The following is a 20,702-nucleotide window of genomic DNA, read 5'->3' on the forward strand; positions in this document are numbered from 1 at the left end:
GCATGGAGGCTCCGACACACAAGGGGTGTCAGGGTGGGGGGCAAGGGGTGGTAAACATGACCGCACCGGATGGCCTAGGAAATGCAGAGGCCACTGGTTTACTTGTTAATTTATGGACGGCCTGACAACACCAGCGCCCACAATGCAACGCTCAGTTTCAGCTAAATACGATACCGCAGAGGAAAGGAGCCATCAAGTGACCAGGTATGTAACCTGAGCGCGACACCGAAATAGAAATTCAAAGCTAAGAATGACATGTTTGTTAGGAGGTCCTATGTCTTGCATGACCCGTGAGCAGATACTATCCCGAGGCTTTTGTGGTCACAGGAGGTTAAACGTGGATGCGCCGCCCGAGAACGGCCTGGCGATGGACGGACAAAGAAGACATCCACTGTAGTTTACTGGAAAATGTGTGACGTAACACATGGAATATAAGGGTTCATGCTACATCGCCTAAATTCATGGCTGACAAAAAGTTAATTCACTGAATCTCCTTTGGAAACACTGATGATTAACTTCGCAGCGTATCCCTTTTTTCATTAAACTCTCATTAAGAAGAAGTGAATGGCCTCTTATTTCTGTACACACACACACACACACACACACACACAACTAAAGTTCACACTGTGCAAACGTGCAAGGACAGTTTTCGAAAGTCAGCGCGGTTTCCTTTGGCCGATTGGGGTTGATTAAGAGGTTAACTGCGGAGAAGCATGGCGTCTTTAGGGGAGATTTATCTGTTCCTGCTCTGACCCCTTGGGGGTAGCTTCCCTCACCCCCAGTGTCCCCAGGATTTATTTAGTTATTTGTTTATCCGTTGCAAGGGGTCGCCCATTTTTCTGCACTCCATCTCAGCCCTGTTTGTGTATCTCAAAGTCATTTTTCATCTCATTTCTTGTGGGATCACGGCTCTGGTTCCATTTGCTGACTAAGCAGAGAGGACACCAGCGAAGGCCCCACCGAGTCTCGTGACCTTTGACATTTGGCAGCGATACACTCCCAGAATTGGTTATTTTCATTTAACACGTATTTTGCTATCTGTTCAACTTTGGCCCCCGTCTGGAGGAATTATGGTGTTTTCCTAATTGCTTCCTGACAGTTTTAATTCAGCTCCACTTTAATTTATGGTCTTTTCTTTCTTATCCGTGCATTATTTCATTAAATCGCTTGTGCGTGTTTCACAAAAGCAGCAACAGATATCTTATAATCCTGACAGATGAACTTCGGGTTTATCATTTCACACAGGAAAATGTATAACCTTTCTGGATTTCTCTCAAAAAACATCATTAATACACATCAACTATTTATCATACCGGCCGGCATCTTGTGTTTATTTATTTTTGTAGATGAATCCCAGTGTGAGAACATTGAAAATAACAGCTAGATAACATCTCCACAACGGCCTTTGACGACATAAAATCCTCAAGTGATTGCTAGTACTCACTATCTCTCAAAATGTCACACACGCTTACTCAGCCGTACATACTCTCACACCTCTTGTGTAAGGGGGTTTGTCACTGTTAAGAAGCAGCGGGCCTTTTGCTGGGGTGAAGGGGAGGCAGGGCGGCGGGGGCTATACAGGGAATGCTATGTGGCTTGCATGACCTGACATGTCTCTGAAGCTGGAGGGGGTCTCGACCTTTGACCCCAGGCTCCAAAACTAGGAAGATGAAAAAAGGGGATAGGGTGGGAGGGTTTCGCCTCTAAACAAGGGCTTCTGTTTCGACCACTCCAGGAATGTCAGTTCCATAAAAAGATGCCTACAGAGAGAAAGAGAGACGGAGGAATAAAGGAAAAAGACACAGAGAAAGAGAGAGAGAGAGTGCTACAAGAGGGGGAAAGGTGAAATCTCCTTCTTTCTGTCATCTTTTCATATTTTATCTACGTCTTTCTTTCATGTCGTATTTCACATCGTTAATCTGATCTTACTTGATCTGTCCTATCAATTTTGTTTTATCCGTCAAATCTAATCGATCGTATCTCATCAATCACATCGATCGAACAAATCTATTGATTTTTGAATTATATGCAGCGTATCGTATATCTACGGTATCTATGGTAACTATCGTATCTTATCTTTCGATCAGATTGATCATATCGGTTGTATCTTTACCATCCGATCTATCTATCTATCTATCAATCAATCTTTCTTCTCTGCATGAGGTATCAAATAAGAATGTTGTAGCTAAAACAATACAACACAATCATGACTAATTTTCTTTTTCCACCGAGGAGACATACTGTCTTGTTGGTAGGTTCTGCTCCAGTGGCCCACTTTGTGAACTGTCAGGCGTTCAGAGTGTGACCAATGCACTTAACCAAGCAGCACACTCTGCAGACAGACACTGATTCTCCACCTTCATAATGCAACATTTACTGCCATTTTTACTCTCAAACCTCGGTCATGCGATCAGGCAATAAATTAACCTCTGGACCCTGGCTGAAGGCTGAGCCCTTGTGACTCGCCGGCCGAGGCTGTGCTGCAGCAGAGCCGTGTTGACGCCGCACTGCAGGGGTTGAGTCAGGAGATAACTTTGTTTTTCACAACGTCTTCCTGATCGTGGAGCGCAGTCTGGATGAGTGTCCGACTGGCCCCAGAGAGGTCCGGCCATCTGTTTTCCTGCAGAGACACGACAACTGCTGTGCGTCTCAGAGAGGACTTGTGTCTCCTGACAGATGTTAGCTGTCAAATATCACGCACGGTCAAACAAGTTGGAATAAGAAGGGTTGACAGAAATTACTGCTAAAATCAAAACTGCCCAGTTAGAGGCCAATTTATTCAACCTCAAGTGACTCCTGAGTGGGCTGAATATCTCTAAATCTGTCTGGAGTTGGCTGAATAAATGTTTTTCAAACCAGGACAGTATAAATGCATTATGCTCAATTAGTTGATTAACAGAAAATTACCAATAATTCAAATCACAAAATATAAATTAGATGCTGAACCTCCAAACATTTGCTGGTTCATGCTATCGAGGACGATGACTTACTGATTTTATCATATATAAATATATTTAAAGATTTATGACATGTTTTAAAAACTTTTACTTAAGTTTCTGATTTCAGTCACAAACACTTGAGTCAGATTGTACTTTAAAAAAGTAAAATCTCTTACATGTCCTTTAAAAATGATGTGTCTCTAAAGTTTAACCTCTGGACACACATGGTCCCATACGAGCTGTTATGTCCATAGTGTGTACTTGTGTTAGTTGTATACTGGACAATGATTGTCTTACAGGTCGTGATGTCGCAAAACACATTTTTGAGCAAAGGACAAAATAAGTATCTTCATCACGTTGGACTCTGGGAAAGTGTGAGTTGCCTTTAAAACTATTTAATCTGTTGTTTGATCAGAAACAATAATACAATTATTTTCTGTTACTGGACATAAGTTGAAGCATATTTGTATATTTGGCTTTAAAATTGCGTCAATTGTCTGAAGTACAGGTGAGACTGACCGATGGTGAGCAAACATCTTGATGATGATTTTGAAGAAAAGGTCAGAAGAGCTAACTTGTTCCTACAGGTTCTATTTGTGGATCATGAATCCCTATTGACTCTGCCAGAAACTAATCAGAGGCTCATACAGGGTTTTCAGACTTGCCTTGGACTGATCGCAACCTCTGATTGGATCAGCTCTAATCCTCCAGTATGACGTCGCTGCGATGGAATTCACTCAGGCCTACCGTCCGATGATAATTACATGACCCGAGAGATCTTCCATACCCCGAATAAGAAATGCATGTGACATGCAGAGCAATGTTCTCCTGTGCCGATGCTCATCTCTGCTGTCCGGTTGCTGTGCAGCTCCGGTCAACAAGCAGTATACAAAACCCCCAAAATCAGGCAGTAGAGTTGTTAAAATTGAAATGACCTTGCGGAGCCCGGGGGCAACGCTTTACTTAACGTGTCTAAACGTAAGGCCGCTGGCACACAGGTCTACTCAGAGCCTGTCTCCTAACTGCTAAACGTGTGTAGGGGTGGAAAAAGGCCAAATTCCCCTCCCTGCAGTTAAAATCTCAGACGGTGGTCTTTAACGCATTCTCCCACTCAGGCTCCCTCCCTCCTGCGCTTCCAATAAAAACCTCTGACCAACAGTTGACCTTTTGCATAGCCCCTTCTCGCTGCTTCCCAGTCCTTCCTTCTCCCCTTCTTTCCTTCTCTCTCCCTCTCTCTGTCCATTCCTTCTTTCCCTCCGCTACAGTGGCCCAAGGCGGACCAATGGGAGCCGGCAGCTGCAGGGAGAGAGGGGTGGTGTTTTGGGTTGGGCACAGGGGGGGTTGTCCGGGTCAAGGGGGGTCGCACTACTGGTAAAGTCATTGCGGGGGCTCCGATGCAGGACCATCGCTTCCCCCATCAAAGGCTGCGCAGTGACGTCCACACACCCCTTGCACCTCTTCTCCTCTTCCAACCCCCCACCTCTCACTCCCTTGCGGCCCCCTTTGGCCCCACTGTTCCTTGGCTCTCAAGGGTCAAGACAGCCAAGGGTTAATAAAGTGATACCAGGTGTTGGCCAGGGAGAAGCGTTCCTCTCCCCCCCTTTTTCTCTCTCAACTCCCACCAGCAGCAAAGTGTGGGCCCCCCATTTCACACCACTGAATCCTGCTGGGACATCGAGCCTGAGAGCGAGCCCACTGGAAGGGGTGGCCGTGCATGTCAAAGTAAAAACAAGTCTCAGGTAGTCCACACTCCGTGTTTGTGTGCATGTGTAAGTGTCACTCATTTCCTGACTGTGAATGCGTGTGTTTGAACATGTATGCATTGAACAAAGCTGCCACCACCAGGGTGGGGGGTGTAACCAGCAAGCTATCGGAGCTCTAAGGGGCCCCTGGGACAATACGAGGTTAACCGACCCAACAAAGTGGCCGATTATATCTCAGTGGAGGAACTTTGGGAGCAAAGAGATCCCAAATCCTACCACTGTCATTCCACTGAATCAGTGGACACACGTGGGGGGGAGGGGGGGTGGGTGCGGATGGTTTTAGAGCCGTGCAAAGAGTCGAGGTGGAATGGTGGTTTCTTCTCTTGACCACTAGAGAAGAGGAGGCTGAATAGATCAAACCCAGTGAAAGGGAGTCATTGTAGTGAGAGCAAATGGCCTCTGACAAAGAGCGAAGAACAAACAGAGGGAAACCGTCAGCGAGCGAGCGCGAGCACCGACAAGACATTGAAATTAACGAGCGAGCGCTCCTGCTTGTGTGTGCGAGTGTGAAAACGTGTGTATGAGAATTTGAACACGTGTGCACAAACATGAACGAGGACGTTCGCAAGAACACCAGCAGCTCGTTCCCTCCTTTCAGTCCAACCTGCTAAATGAAGGGGGTCCTAATTAACGCTAATTAACATCAACGACAACTTGGGGCCATTAGTCGGGCTAATCCCCCGTTTACATTTTCCCCTCTCGCTGGAACCCTGCTGGCCAATTCTTAGCCAGTCACAGAAAGGACACATTGTTAATGGGCTCGGCATCAAAGATACATCGCCCCCTCGAAATGAGTCGCCTCCATTAGGGCCTGAGAGCCGGACCTGATCCGAACACTCAAACAGCCCAGGGAGTGGAAAAAGGGAGGGGCCCCGAGGTCAAGCCCCGCATTTAGACCATCCGATCCATCAATGACTCGTTTGCACTCTGTCATAATCCCTGACCGTGTCAGAAATAAAGAAAAACTACTGCAGTGGATAAGAAGGCAGCAAAGGGTCTGATACTGTAAATAACATCTGAGTGTTCAGGCTGTGTCAGAGCATCGTGTGCAGAAGAAGAAGTGGAGGTGGGGGGGGGGGCAGTTAGCCGCTTCTGCAGGTGCTAACATGAGCACATTTGGAACAGTGCAGGGTAGGTGTGAAACAAAAGCCCTGCAAGTGTAAAGCTGATGCAGATTGATTGTGGAAGTCCTAAATATACGTTCACACATCACATCACACACACACACACACACAGTGATTGGCCTGCAAACAAAAGTTTTACAAATGAAAACACTAGTTTTATCGTAGTGTACTTTGAATGCATGTTGCGTAAAGTACACGTTTCCTTTTTGATAGGTAGTTAGGGATTACATATATTAAGTACGTCTATTATAATGGAACATCCAGACATGCAGCAAATTCTTACTTGAAAATCACTGTATGTCCGTTTCATCCACTCGGTTCTTATTACCTGGTGACAACAGCTCTCTCAAGTCTATTTCTAGGTTTGAAACTCTGTACGTGGGTCATGACCTGGCTGTGTGCAGTTTGAAAGGCATTTTAGGTGAGGAGGATCTAATGAACGACATGCTGAGTTGCATTTTGGGAAATGTAGGAACCAGCACTTTTGAAGCTTCACTCTAGGACTCGCCTCCTGTTGTTTGAATTTTGACCTTTATTTTCAAAATCACTCTCATGCAAGTCTCACTTCTCACATAGACAGGCAAGACTGAATCATGGAGGAGCCCCTTTAAGAAATGCTGAGTTATTTAAACTCACCTGTTGACATTCTATTATTATATTCTGCATCAGTCTCATTGTCTCTGTTGAATTCAATATGTCCTGTGTATCATTTCAGGATCTCCTCTCTTATTTAAGATTAAGTTGTGTTCGCCTCCACTTTTCTTCCAACTGTCTGTCTTGTTGAGCGGTTAAATTAATTTACATACACTTTTCGTGAACAATATTAGTTTTGTGTGTTTTTTGCGGATTCTTTGACCCGGGTTAGTCTCCCAGGAAAGTGCACACAGCGCTGAGAGAGGACGACTTGTTCAGGGTGCTGCTGTCATTGCACCGTGAAAGTATAGCGCTTCCTCTCCCTGCGACAAAAAACCACAAAGTGCCAAAGGCATAAAACTACAATCGGTGTATTGTGAAGCCGGAGCAGAACATAAAGCAAAGCAAGTGTCATAAGGGAGTTTGGCCAGTGTTCTTTGTTGCATCAAACCAGCTGACAAAGAGCTTTTTTATGATTTCTGTGTGTGCTATCACCGAATATGAGCGAAACAAGTAACCGAGTGATTCCTGACAGAGTTCACTCCACCTTCTCTTTCCATGCACTCCTCAGCTTTTCATGTAACAGCATCATCCCTGCAGAAACTTTTACAATGAACCCAACATAAATCACTCCTTGTTTTTCAGATTCATAGGAGCTCTCTCTCTCCCTCCCTCTCGTTATCCTTCTTAACGTTCCCTACATGCAGGACCTCTGCAGGATTTTTTTTTTTCTCCAACCTTTTTTTTTTTTTTTACGCCTTGGATAGTAAATACAATAAATTCCAACACATAGCCAGAGCGGGGCTGTTGTGTTATTTTTCGACACCGCGGGTGAGCACAATAGAAACACAGCTGTGGCGATCAGTCCGGGCTCCCCGGGAGCCACTGGAGGCCCGGAACACATGTTCGTTAATGATCAGTTACAAAGACCACAATGGGAGCTGCGAGACGCTGAGGTCTGTACCCCTTTGCATCTGAAACCCTTTGATTGACTGCACCTTCTGTTAAATGTTTAATCCCAGGACGCGTCTCTCTGGATTGATTGCGGTTGAGTCGACAATTTAAACTCTCACTGGCTGATGTGGAGGTTTTTGTTGTTTATAAAGAGAAAGATTTCATCAATCAGTGACTTCCTCCACATGCTCTTTGCTGTTCTTCAGTTACGGTGCAGCTTCTTAATATTGCCAGAAACTGTTTTCATTCATTGATTAAATGGAAATATGCAGCATGCACTGTAAAAACGTTATTTCTGTATTATTTTACTTTTTAAAACAATAGGTGGAAGCCATAGAAAATGCATTAAACTACTTTAACTGTAATAAAAGTTGTAATCTGTAAGTGAATATAATGGAAAATCATAGATTTCTTTTACAGGATTATGTGTTTTTTCCAATTTGGACCTTTATCAGCTCACACTCACTTTGTCTTTGTCTCTTTTCGTCACAAAAGCCAGAATACAGTATTATCTCAGCAGCCTACAAGAGTTAACCATTATTAAAATACAGCACTAAAAAGAATCTGACTGATATTTTTGCAGGATTTCATTTTTTACTAATCATGACAGGTTTCAGAGCTCCTCTCTGACAAACGACCCCAAAATGGATCAGAGGCATTTTTGGCATAGATGTCTGAAAAGTGCGTATGATGTGACATTGAGGTCGGGGAGTTTAGGTGCTGCCTTATGATGGGTGAGTTTCCATCCAAAAAACGACTCCCACAAAGCAGTAAACATCAAGAGAAGTTCCAAATGCTCCGAGCTCTGAAGTTGTGACGAGATGTTTTTAAAAAAGGGGGCTGCCCGAACAAGCTCACACATAAACACGTACATGTGCACATGCAGGCCAAGCACGCACACATGCACGCTGACAGCACATACATGCTTATATGTACTTAAGCGCGTGCACACACACACACACACAGTCACACACACACAGGCACCTATCCCTCTAGGGTGATCCACAACCCTCCCCCACTCTTGAAACCCGATCTGTCGGCATGCAGCGCGGAATTCTCCAATCGCCCTGACTTTTGACCTCTGCCCTTTTTGGCAGTGCACAGAAGAGAAGATGAAGTGCCCAAGCCGCTCTCTTCCCCAACACAAAAAATCCCCTGTTCTCGCAGCCCTCCCACATGAACGGGCACGCACACACACACAAACATAGCATACACACACACACACACACACACACACACACTCATACACACAGATTCCCATTTGGGACGCCTTGAGGCCTCACACTCTGCTTCCCGTGAGGCACATGATCAAAATGATTCTCGATATGTAGGTAGCAGATATGCATGTACGTGTGTGTGTGTGTGAGAGAGTGTGTGTGTGTGAGTTGATAACAGAGAGTGAGATAGAGAGGGGAGCTTTGACTCTTAAAATCCCTCCGTTACGTCGTTCATCAAGACATCACAGAGCTGTTGAAGCTCTGAGGGTTTTAGTAAAGGGGCAACATAACAGCCACTACTTGTTATCATTACGATCATCATCACCATTATCGTCACAATCATCTTCGTTGTCCTCGTCATCGCAGAGGAAGGGACGGGAGAAAAGCCCCTTTTATACGGAGATCGAGCTCTATCACAGTTGAGAAGACCCCTCGTTATGCCGCTTTTAGCTTGTTTACACTCAATCAAAGGAGAAAACAGATTTGCCGCCGCAATGTGGGATTTTATAGAGCATGCTGGCTTTCTGGAATCAGAGACGTGACGTGTTAGACAACAGCGTCGGCTCGATCCAGTTCTGTAACCAACGATACCCCCCCGCCCCCCTTTCCTTTGCTACAGAGCAGAGAGGTAGAACAAAGACTCACGGACAGAGTGTCACAACCATGTGTTTCTGTCGTTTGCCCCCTGACTCTGTTAATGTGGTGTCACTGTGTGTTGTGCGTCTCTGTAAATAACGTTTCTTGCCTGTCGGGAGTGTTACCTGCTTCAAATCTACATCCAGGTCGCCCCTCTACAGATGTTAATGTTGTACGTTTATTGTCAATGGCAATAAAGGTTTTTTCGATCTGTACATTTTGAATTCACGAGCGCTGCACATGCCTCCAAATGTTCCAGATAAAAATGACTCAGCACGACTGAGTAAGGTTTTTATTCATCGACCGTTACATGACGTTCATATGTTCAAAGTCAGTCATGGATGTATACTAGTATCTGCTATTACATTTAGTTTGGTTCACCCAGATCTCTGTGTCCACTTGAATACAATGGAGGTTCTTATATTTTAAGGGTCTCCCTCTTTCTGGATAATCTACAGGTCTCAACTGAAGCAACAGTTGACAGCGTTGATTATCCACAAAGACGCGTTGCTGTTAAAACAGATTTTCAACTTTCACTTTGTTGCATTTATCAGGTTGGTGAAGTTAAGCTTCCCACAATCTAGTTCATGCAAAGTGTCGTCATTGGCATGTCTGTGATTACTGTTGATGGCAGTCCAAAAAGCCGTCGGTCGTAAAGAGGGACAAGAAACAATGAATCACACAAAGTGAGTTAGTAGCGAACAACACAGTCGTTGCAGGCATTCACGGTGTTGCACTTGTTTGCATAAACCAAAAGCCATAACCTGTAAGTAGTTGTGTAAAAAAATGAGAAGAGAATTTGAGCCACAGACTAATAATCCCTGTGTTAATTTCACATCACTGTCAGATTAGAAGTTTCCAAAAGTCACAAAAATGACCTGATGCAGCATCATCCGACGTCAGCCACGTGTGGGGGCTGGTTACAGATGCTCTATCTGACAAGATCTCTGTTTGAAGCACACTGGTGTCTTTAGCTCAAAACCTGGACAGATAAAGCCAAAGCAACAACAAACCATTTTCAGACATGAACACAGCAGGAGATTCTCCGGTCAGACGAGTTCACAGCAACACAGCGTTCAGGTGAGAGGTGGCGCAGCGTGCACAGGCAGGATGTAACGTATTCATTCCACCACAGAGATCACGTGTTTTTGTTTATAGCATCGGATCTTATCAACAAAATCTCTCTTGGTATCTTCGTCTGTTGAAAGCAGGTGAATCCCTCAGAGATTCTCCTGCTGTTTTCTCACACGGCCTCATTCAGACATGATCCAGAGTTTTTACAAAGAGGATGGCAGGAGAAAATCCCGGAGAATGTCCAGAGCCTCTCACTTGGACATTTGCGTTCTCGCATTGAGCCCCTCTGGAGAATGTCAGGAGATTCAGTGCATGTCTGAAAGCAGCTATACAGGAATTGAGAGGACTGAAGTCTTCCATTTTCAAGAGGAAATTATTGTGTTTGAGGGATAAGAGCAAAACACAAAACAAAAAAAAACTGTCACAACACGAACAACTGACGCAGAGAAAATGAGAAGGTCCTCGAATTTTGTTAATTCTTGCAGAACTTAGATCAACTGGTTGCACGGGTTGAATTGGCTTAGATCTGGTTTCTGAAACATTTAAGATATTTTGTCTGCTGACATGAGAACAGAGATGTGAGACACAGCGAAACACTTTTCTGGACTACACATGGCTTTTGCTCTGCAGTCTTCTAACTTCTAAAGACAAACCGATCATTTAGCAAAGTAAGAAGTGATATTTAATCACACTGAGACATTACAAAGTTGCTTATGAGCCTCTTTGAGATTGGCTGTGAGAGTTTGTTCCCTCACGTCGGGCCCTGTATCCCAAAATGCGTCTTTAAAATCCCCGCAGCACCACCACCTCTCTCCTCCACCATCTGACCGCTGCCATTTGTGCATTGTGTGTGTCCGGCATGACTGCTCTCGTCATTTTCCCCTTTGATTGGCCTTCACACAATGTAATCAGTGTTGCAGCTGTCTGAAAAGGCCTCTTGTGCAGTATCTGAGAAATGCCGATCACCCCGATGCGTCCACAACTTTGCTTTTAGTTCCATTCAGGCGCTGTGACAAACGGCAAACTGTCTGGTGAGCATGTGTCAAGCCACTTGATTTAGTGCTTTGTTTGACTGCACTGGCCCTTTTCTGAATGTCGCCTCCGTCTTGTATGGCCTCACTGTATTGGTAAGAATTGCCATGGCCGTAAGCTTGAAATTCTAATGTACAGACAAACTGAAAGAATTGACCCACTGTGTCTGTGAGTCACTTGATGTGCTGCCTTTATGGCTTAATCTTCTGTTTTTGAACAGGGATTAAATGATTGACTGAAGTATCAATCAAAATCATCTTTCAGTCCAACAGCACAAATTGACTCTGCTTTCAAATATCAAAATAGAATGAAAACATTAAACTAACGTATCTTCTAGTTGTGAATGTGGGAGAAAGATCCAAGCGGGTGAGTTTCAGGGAAGTGACATGTGGTTTGAGTTATATTGTTAGCGAATGATGTGCTTTTAACTAGGTATAAGTCAGTGTGGTGGACCCCTAAACTGTATCCAATCCATTAGAACAAAGCTCTCTTGATCCCCTTCTTTAAATCCTCCACCGTGGCTGATTAAATGTAGCCGATTTTCACGGCTGTGCTGTGGAGGCCGCGAGGTCTGAATGGCTCTTCTCAGCGCGACCACAGTGTGCTGTCACTCTGACAGCCTCAGGAGGACAGAGCAGGCTGCCTGGAGCCCGACAGCGTACATGTCCTGAGATCCTGGATAGACAGGAGGACAAAATCACTCTATTGGTATGTTTGTCCCCAACTCAGTGGTCCAGACCACAGCAAGGCCCAGGCTTCAATTCTCTGTCTAAAGCCAAATAGGAAACTAATCGAGCCCGACCCCAGAAAAATCAAGTACTTAGCCCCAAACCTATATCATTTCAAAGACTTTGTCCAAACCCAGCCTGACTTGTTGAATCCCAACAGGTCTGAACGGGTCCTGACAGGCTCAAGTCAGGTTTCCTTACTCTAGTCCAGACTGAAATATCTCCACAATGATTGGATGGGTTGTCAGACTTAATAGAGGATGAACCACTGACCTTTCAGTTCACACCATCAAATGTCCAGTTCTTTGGTTTATGACCAAATACCTGCACGACTGCTAACTTTCCAATAAGCCTCTATCATGCTGAACTGTAATGGTTGTCATTGTAAATGTTTCACCTGTTAGACAATATATTAGAATTAAGCTCCACCGCAGGAACTTTCCCCAGGAACTAGGACACTTTGCAGGAACTGCGAGAGCGTTTCAACTACAGGGACAGAGGTTTAAAGTTCTGAAGAAATCTTTTTAACAATGATGTACCGATGATCTTTTGACGTTCTTGATCGGAGGGTTCTACTCTACGGCAATACAGGAACCTTCGTGCTGAGAGTTGCATTGCTGGCCAACCCCAAGGGTCTTATTTGATTTCAGCCGTCAGTTCGAGCACCCACAGAGGAGACCAAGCACCCACATGTGCCAGCGTACAATTCAGAGCAACTCACATAAAGGCCCTCTGGAAAATTTCGGGAGAATTTCCAGAGTTCAGTGCAAGTCTGAAAGCAGCTTTGTAGACTTTTATAATGTTTCCCATGATGCACTGACCCTTGACACCTCCCCAATCTTCATTTCAAAGGAGAGTAACCCAATTACTGACAAATCCAGTAAATTCCTTCCCTCGGATCAGTCCACACAAAGCATAACTTATGCATCACTTAACTCCCAATACATGACCTCTACGGACAACAAACTGCCCCCCCCCCTCCCTCTGCTCTCCAGAAGGGTGTTAAGACCTGTCCCTACTCTCCCCTGGGAATGCTGGGAAAGGAAGGCCTCCACATCTGTCCCCTCGGCCTCAAGCAGAAGGAGAGAGAGAGAGACGGAGAGCAAAAAATTCCTTCATCCACAGGAAAAGAAAGAAAGAAAGAAGCAGGTGACAACACAAAATAGAAAAAGGGGGAAAACGTGAGGGCTGTGATCACTGACCAAAGAGAGATGGACAGAAAATGAAAGGGTCATTTAAAGAGAGTGAGAGATTTTGTGAATGAGAGATGGATCTTGTCTCTTTATGAAGCCATCCATCACTCTTTCAATAGCCCAGTGGGCAGAGAGAGAGAGAGAGAGAGAGAGAGAGAGAGAGAGAGAGAGAGAGAGAGAGAGAGAGAGAAGCAGGCACCCCGGGCCCTCCTTCAAAAGACCGGGAGGAGAGGAGGGAGGAGAGGAGGGACGGCTGCAAAGTGCTGGTGGAGCTGTGATCTTTACCTCCCTCCCTCCTGTGAAGTCAGCAGGGAAAGTGATCAGGCCTCTCTCCTCCTCCTCCTCCTCCTCCTCCTCCTCCTCCTCTTTCCCTCCATTTTTATCTGTCAGTTTCAGGCCTGCTGCTAATTTCTTCACCTCACTAATGTACTTCTAATGCAGACTTTCTCTCAATACACAACAGCAATACACAATTTAACAACCTCCTCCTCCTCTCCCTTCTGTTTTCAGTTTGTTGTTTTAATGACTCCATCGCCGTGTGATAAATGTTAAATATAAATTAAATTAATGTTAAACTTCTGGTGTATGTGTTGATTAATGTTTCAGTCTGTTACATCTGAAGCTGCACACGTATCACAATAAAATAAAATAAATTAGTTAAATTGATGAATGAAACATCTTGAGCAAACACAAATGCTGCTGTCACGGTAATTTTCTTTGTTTAAACAATACACTCATTCTTGGCAGTTAAGGTAGAAAGCCTCACTGAAGTCATCATAATTATCCCAATTTATTAGACTATAAAACAAACAATTACTTTTATATAACACCACAGTGGCAGAAAATGGCAAAAGGTAAATTAGGGCTTCTAGATCCACATTTCATTAGAATTTTCAAAAATCCACAATGTTTGAGACTTTAGATTTCTGAATCTCCCAACTGGAGAGAGTGTTAATGTAACACAGGAATAATGGCTGCAAAAGCATGAATATTGGAGCAGAGTCACGTTGTCAAATTAATTAAAATATCACCTGGAGTAAATCATTAAGTACCTTGGGAGACAAGATCAGTAAAGTAAATATCCACATAGCTTCTCGTCTTTTAAATAATAATAAACGATAAATCATCAAAATTACCAGTCGTGTGTTTTGTTCATGCCAAATGTATAAAAAAAAAAGAAGCTTTAAAATCACAAATAGTGACTAAAATCCACGAATAAACCACACGGATAGAGCACATAAAATAAGACAAATGTAAAAGTCTAGTTTACATGTTTTAATCCCCAGTGTGGTCAGTGCTGATACAGAAATAAGATGTAAACACACTTTCACACCAGGGTGTGACAAGTGTGAGATGTTGTTGACCCCTGTCTGTCCCCTCTCGTTCTGCTGAGGTCCCTTAACGTTTGAGGTCACAACCTAGCAGTTTTATTGGCTCCCTAAAGTCATCAGTGCTTTAGGATTGGATGGAAGCCGTCTAATGGAGTCAGTAATTGGTCCAGTTTATCAGTTTATTAGCTGCTCTGGCTGTGGGAACAGCTTTGACGTTTTAAGCAGAGCATACGTCATTAGCTAAGAAGTAAGAGGAAGTACAAGCTGTCTACATGTGGCGTCGATAAGAGAAATATTTCCAGGTTGGTTGTCAAGAAAGGGGAAAAATAGAAAATGCTGTATCAGGATATTGAAAAGTTGAGTTATAAAATAATCTTTTCTTTTCCAAAACTTAAAAATCAAGTGTTTCAATGATTTTTCAAGATCAACAAGCCAATCAACTCTGTCTGAAAATCTATAATCTTTAGAGTCAAACAATATTTGGAGATGTCTGATGCACACACGCAAGGAAAAATCAGTTGCAGATGAAATTACCAACTTAAGCTGTCATCTGTACTGCGTCCTATTTGTCGTCTGGCGCGCAGAGGAGTGACAGGACGTCAAAGGCTGCGTCCGCGACCTCCAGTAAAGCGGAAAGCTTTTGGTCTTTGGTCTTTTCTCTCTGGTTCCCCATTATCTGTGTGACCCATCCCCTTAAAACACTTCGGACGAGTGAAAGGTCCCGACTCCTCGCTGAGCCCTGGCATTGATGTGAACCTTTGCCATTCAACCTGCACACTGGTACACCCCCCAATGCACGACAAGGAAACAGAGACATACGCAGAAACCTGCTAATGCACGTACATGAACACGCACGGTATCTGGGAAAAGGCCACATCGTACGTGTGCGTCGTCTTTACATTACGATCGAGTCTTTGCTTCACGTGCAAATCAGAAAACCATCGGATTCAGCAGACGACAGGAACCTGGTTCTGGATGAGCTGTCAACAAAGAAGAGGAAAACAACTGTATAAAAGCCTCCTCCCCCCTCCCACTCAGAATCCCTCTCCCCTCCTCACCCACGGACTCCTTTCTCCCACTGACCACTGTTCAGGATTGCCCCCTCACCCCTGTGACCCACCCCCACCACCACTGGGCCCTTTCACTCCGTAACAATGGCTGCCGGGGGCCGTGTTATTTGAGGCACTAAAGAGCCGTCCCACCCGCCAGCCCCCAGGACAATGCCCCCCCCACAGAGAGCTTTCTTCCCCTCACCTCCCTAATGACAGGTTTCATCCTCTCCGTCCTGACCCCTGGGAGGGGATGCGGCTCCCGGCTCGGCCCACCGCCTCTCTGCCCGCTGACCTGCTCCGCCAACAGGTCCGCCTCCTGCTCACTAATACACATGTACACACTTTCACTCTCTCGTGTGCTCATAGAACCTGTGGTGGAGAGTAACTGGGCACAATCAATCAAGTACTTGTACTTCAGTGCAACTTTAAGGTACTTTCTTTATATGAGGGCAATATTTGATACTCTACTACATATACAGCTGTAGTTACTTCACATATGATTGTACATTATGATTATTAATAATCAAACCAGTAGTCAACATTTATTCCTGTCATGTTTTTGTGTGTTTCTATTCTCAGCTGTTCTTCTCCTCTAATCTTCCATCATAGATTCATTAAAATTAATTGTTTAGAGGCTTTAACACTAAATAAACATATATCAGTCACAGGAGCCATAATATGCACTTCAACAGGATTTAAAAAGCAGGACTAATGGAGTATTCTGAAATTGTTGCATTGTTTCTTTAACATAAAAGCTCAGACCGACTGTATTATGTTACCGTATTGTTTCTGTCTGTTACTGGGAATTGGATGTTTATGAAACAAAGAGACTGATGCTACAATTCATTACACCTCGGAGCTCGGCCCTCAGGATGACGTCACACCCGAATAACCCGAGTTGATAGCCTTCCAGTTGCACAGGATTCCTGCAGGAACAATGTCTGCATTAGCCAGCTAGCGAGTGTTAGCAAAACCAGTTCATGTTAACGAAAGTGCAAAGTCGGAGTGGTGATGTTCCTCCGACCTTCCGAGTCGAAAGTCTGACTTGAGGGGGCGCTCCAGTTGAAACTTCTGACTCGGGGGTCTGTAATTCTGAGCTCTGAGGTTTAGTGGAATGAAGAATCAACACTTGGGGCACCGGTAACTCTATTTTGTAGGTTGAGTAAACCAGAAGTCCCTCAAGCACAGCCACAGTCCAAAGTTTCCTACACATATATTTAAACAACTCACTGAGCAAACGAATGTTTTCCAAGCAGACTGCCCTTTAATCTATGCATAATCAAAGAAGCAAATTTCAATAATAATAATGTGTCTGTTAAAATCACTCAGCAGGTTCCCTTGATCAAAGTTAACGGTTAAACCACAGTTTCCAAATCAGAAATAAAGAAATACGACTCTAGACTTTTGAGCTAAATTGCCAGTTAACTATTGAACTTTCAAACTAAAACTTAAGGAGAATTTGAAAACAAATTCACTATGTTATGGCCACGATGGCCTGTTTTTTTTATGTTTATTCAAATAGACAATACCTGTTGTTTAACATGTGTACTTAAGTCAGGTATTTAAATGTGCCATTTGAGTTTTACACATGCAGGCTGGTATTTTGCACTGAGAAGAACATATCCCTCCACCCAAAAACTATAAAATAATGTTAAAGAAAGAGAAAAACTTTCCTGGATACCCCTCTGATCTGGATTCCCCTACATACACACACAATTTCCTTAAATGATTAATAAACCAATTATGGTATGTCATATATTAGATGTGTTAAAGGAGCTCTGCACATGGAAGCCTCAAAAGTATAAACAAGTACAAAAGTACTGTGAGGAATCCTGATACACACTTATTTAGAGGAAATTGACTTTTGTCTTGTTTGTGTGTGCATCAGGATCTGCCATCACACAAGTTACAGTAACTTAACTACGCTCCAATTAAAGAAAACACATGTTGTCATGTCTTTAAATTGGAAACGTCTTAATCCCTGTGAACATCTGCGCTACAAACGTTATCCTGTTTATTTCCGTGTAAAAAGTGAGGCCCCTGTTATGAAGATGTCCCAAATGCAGTTTGCCAGCAGACAGGTGTAATGTCCTCACTTTTATGGCCTCCACTGTCTGTCACTCTGCCAAACACAGCAGCCCGTTCACCTCATACAGCCTCAGCTCACACACAGCTTATGGCTGTTGACAGATGTAAACCACTTTTTTCTTTTACCGGTTTTGGAACACCTGCTTAATGCCCAGAGGCTCATGAAACACACTAAATACAACGGCAGACATGAAAAACTTTAAATCCAAGCGAGGACAATATTCAGTAGGACATAGTTCTGTGACGACTGCATTATTCTCCTGGGAAGCGCGTTAAAGGAAACCTCCGAGTCGTCACTTATGAGTTGTCACTCACAGGCTGAACTAGGTTTTCAGTCATTCATTATCTAAACCTGCAGCAATGCAACACCTTTCCTCACAGGGGAAATCAACCTCCCTGCTCTCATGTAATGTCTGCCTTTGTAATGATGATGATGTATCACTGTCAAACACACCAGCATGTATTGGCTAGTTTAGCAATTAAGCCTGTGGAAGCTCAATTAGCCCTGAGCCAGTGAGAAGGAATGAACGTTTCTGTGGTTAATTAATGACTGACTGACGGAGACTGAGAAAGAAAACCTTTTTTACCAAGTTGCAGTTTAGACGGAGACTCAAGAGGGAAGCTTTTCTCGCTGCCCTCGCTCGGTGTTTCTTCCTAATTCACCCCCGGTCCCATGATTTGAAGTCATAATCCCACTTTAATCTGGCGTAATTATTTCCTCTATTTAGCATCACAGAGATCCTGAGAACATGGACAGGCCTAAGCTTGTATATTAACATCAAGGTGTTCAGGCTGAAGAATAAATCACTATGTCATGCTGAAAAAGCTGCTCTACTATAATATAATATTATTATATATCTATTAGTTGTCATTTATTTACCTTCATTTTCAAGTATAGGTCTATAAGTTTGTGAATTGCCAGAATCAATTTCAAGAGTTATCGACCAGCCCTCCTTAAAAAGGCTTACGAACACCGGGAAACAGCATTCATTCATTATTATCATTATTACTATTATTATTACCCAGCGGTGGAGAGTGAGTGGGGGTGGGAGCGTTGCTGCTGCTGAAGTGGAACGAGGGCGAGAAAATCAGCTTCTGTGCAGCGGTGACATGAGGGCGACAGGGTGCGACAGGTTGAGCCATCAGACTGGAGGGCGCTCAGGTAGTGATCTTTCACTTTCTCACACTAAGACACATACAAACACAAACCTGCACACACTTCACGCAACACAAAGACAGATCAAATGTCGCCACCACTATTGTGACTAATGCAGCCTTGTAAATGATTAATAAAATATTCATGGATAGTTTCCAGTAGAGGCTCTCTATTTCTTAATGGAGCAGTTAAGGGTCCAACATTCCTCTTGACAGCTTATAACTGATCTACAAAGTGTTAGAAAAAGGTTTATAATCATCATCACTAGTTACAACTAATAAGTGCTTTATAAAATACGCCCTATAGTAAAGTGGTACCTGTAGATACAACACATAAAGCGAATATTAAATACAACTTTTGGGTTGCCAGGTTGTGTAAAGTATTATTCAAGGTTTATTCTAAACTCATTGTGACATTTTATCAGTGACTATTAAATGATCTTGTATGGTTTCCACAAAGTAAGTAGTCAATTAGGCCTCTCTGATAAATATGAGGGAGATAAGAAAAAAAAAAAAAAGATAAACCAATTTAGATTATTTCACAACCTGGCAACCCAAACATTACCATCACCATTTTATCACTGATCTTCAAAGTATTAATACAAGTTTGGTCAGCAGTACCATCAGTTTCAACTGCTATTGAAGTAGCCACAGCGTATTTCAAAATGCTGTGTAATTTTGTTGGCGAAAGACAAAACACACACACTTGAACAAACGTGCACACAAACCCATAAGCAAAGGTTTCGGCCAACAAACACTGCAAACTTGCATCTGCACACATATTCTGTAAAGCACACAACGGAAGATGTTTACCTGAACGGACATATTTACTTACACACCAGCAAATACAAGCACACACAAACACACGCAACCGGGATTTTTTGCCCTGATCCTAAGAGCACTGCCTACCTGGAGCATCTGTGCTCCATTAGATGTACCTGGCGCACATGAATGCATTTCTGCCTCAACATGTGGTCAGTTTGATAGTTTTCTCCCCAGATGCATCTGATACTCGTGTCTGAAGCCACCTGCCGACATCATACACTGACAGAGACGGCATTTCAAACTGAGAGTTGGAGCTTGGACATTAAAAACTTTGCTCGGGGGGGGAATGATTCAGTGAGTGTACCGAGCCAGTCTGAGTTTAGGGCGTTTATCGCGGCTGCGGTTTGAAAAATGCAATGTGATATTTAAAGCCTGAAAGGATTCTTAAAAAGGTTCTTAATACATCAGAACTTAGCAACAAATGGTTGTTTGAGGTACTTGTTGGTCACCGAGTTTCATACAGAGTGTCCGTGACTACTACATATTGTACCTATGTCTTTACTTCATTCCAGTACGACTGCACACGTATACACGCCTCACCGCTTGTCCAGAGCACCTCCCTGGGGGGTCACAGTGGCAAGGAGAGAGCGATTTCACGCTTGACCTTCCCCTCACAGCTTTGTGAGCCCCTGCACTCTCGCCTTGATTCTCTTGACCTACTTGGTCATCCTGGAGCAAGCCACTTTTAATACCTACATCTAACTGAACAGCACGCTCTCCCCCTCTATCTCTCTCTCTCCTCTCTAATACACGCACATACACATCTGTCTCCCACATCTGTCTGTTGGTATCTCCCTCTGCGGGGCTCTTGCTGTGCCCGCCGACTGTGACCGATGCAAACGTTTGGAGATAAAGGTTTAATCCCTTTGTGCCAAATATTGTGTTTGAATTCTGGGAAAACGCATTTCCCCGGCTCTCTCCAGCCCTTTTGTTTGTATTTTAATCCAAATCTCTTGGG

Source organism: Paralichthys olivaceus, chromosome 13, assembly GCF_024713975.1.
Source record: "Paralichthys olivaceus isolate ysfri-2021 chromosome 13, ASM2471397v2, whole genome shotgun sequence".
Classification (NCBI taxonomy): domain Eukaryota; kingdom Metazoa; phylum Chordata; class Actinopteri; order Pleuronectiformes; family Paralichthyidae; genus Paralichthys; species Paralichthys olivaceus.